Genomic DNA, 2055 nt, shown 5'->3' on the forward strand with positions numbered 1-2055 from the left:
CTTTGTGAGACCAAGCTTTTCACCGTGGGGTGCTCCGGTGCTTTTTGTGAAAAAGAAAGATGGGTCCATAAGGCTATGCATAGATTACTGCCAGTTAAATAAGATGACAATCAAGAATAAATATCCGTTGTCGCGGATTGATGACTTGTTCAATCAATTAAAATGAGCAGCATGGTCTTCTAAGATAGACTTGAGATCCGGCTACTATCAACTGAGAGTTAAAGAGTCAGATGTACCTAAGACTACTTTTAGGACGAGGTATGGTCACTACGAGTTCCTCGTCATGCCTTTCAATTTAACAAATGCTCCCTCCTTGTAACACCCCGTACCTGAGACCGTTGCCGGAGTCGGACACGAGGGGTTAACAGACTTAATTCGCTTATTTGCACAGTCTATTTTAAAATTTCCAGACGAGCTGGCTAACTGCGTCACTGTCACCTTAAAAATCATATCTTGAGTTCCAAAACTAGAAAACCAGTTCCGTAAATTTTTCCTGAAACTAGACTCATATATCCATCTACAAATTTTTTTCTAGAATTTTTGGTCGAGCCAATTAGTACAGTTTATTAGTTAAATTCTCCCCTGTTACAGGGTTCGACTATTCTGACCTTCATGCATTACGACTTGGATATCTCCCTGTACAGGGCTTCAATACTGATGCCGTTTGTTTCTATAGAAACTAGTCTCGAAAAGGAATCTATACATATATGGTATGACTTCTAATTATCTCTTTTTAATTTATAATGAATTTCCAAAGTCGGAACAGGGACTCCAGAAACCGTTCTGGCCCTGTTTTGCGAAAACATAAATATTTCATAATATACTTTTCATATGATTGTTTTGTTACTTTCCTATGAAAATAGATTCATCAAGGTTAGATTACATAATTTATTCACTATTTAATTCCATTCCTACTATTTTTAGTGATTTTTCACATTCACATCACTGCTACTATCAGCATCTATTTTTAAGGTAGACTTTACCTATTACATAGTTTCCATGATTCAACTAGCCCTTTAGCATATATAGCACAAAATATGATCATGATTAACCATTCCAATGGCTAATCATTCCCAAACATTTCCATACCTCTTAACGAACATCATACAAGACGATTATAATACTAAGCTCAAAGTGTATATAAGCCATTTTCGCATGGCTATCCAAATTTATACAAAACCAAAGGGTCCATGACCAACAACAAAGCGGGTAGTCCTATACATGCCATTTCAAAGTTCAACCAAAAGTGTACCAAAAGAGGCTTTGATAGTGTGGACGACTTCGACTTCGACAATCCCGAGTCCGATAGCTGACGAACCAAAATCTATAAAACAGAGATTCAAAGAAACGGAGTAAGCATTTAATGCTTAGTAAGTTTTGAGCCATGAAATTAGACACAACCAAAGTGTAGCATTCATATGGCTAAACGGATAATTTCATATGCACAAATTCTCAATATCATACTTACTTCACATTACCAACCCTTATATTCATACACAAAAGATCAACTTAGCCAAAGGCCGGTAGCTCATTTATCGACTGAGCGAATACTATTTGTAAGGGATCAACTAATTCAATGCATATACGAGACATACCTCATTGCTGGGATTTTACGAGCATATTAATTGAAACTATTACAGCAAGGTCGCTCATTCCCAAGCCAAGTACCTTCGGGATTTAACCGGATATAGCTACTCGCTCAATGCCTTCGGGACATAGCCCGGATATCGTAACTCGCACCAATGCCTTCGGGACTTAGCCCGGATATAGTAACTAGCACAAATGCCTTCGGGACTTAGCTCGGATGTAATAACTCGGACAAATGCCTTCGGCACTTAGCCCGGAACTAGTCACTAGTGCAAAATGCCTTCGGGACTTAGCCCGGTTATCATCCAAATATTCATGCACATATCAATAAATCATGACACATCTATTTTCATAATTAGAGTTCAAACACAAGTCACGTATTAAACAATCCCATTTTCGGCTCACTAGTCACATACAAACAGCATGGTTTAGTTTGCTTTATGACACGATCTCTATGCACATACGGCT

Source organism: Gossypium arboreum, chromosome 6 (assembly GCF_025698485.1).
Source record: "Gossypium arboreum isolate Shixiya-1 chromosome 6, ASM2569848v2, whole genome shotgun sequence".
Classification (NCBI taxonomy): domain Eukaryota; kingdom Viridiplantae; phylum Streptophyta; class Magnoliopsida; order Malvales; family Malvaceae; genus Gossypium; species Gossypium arboreum.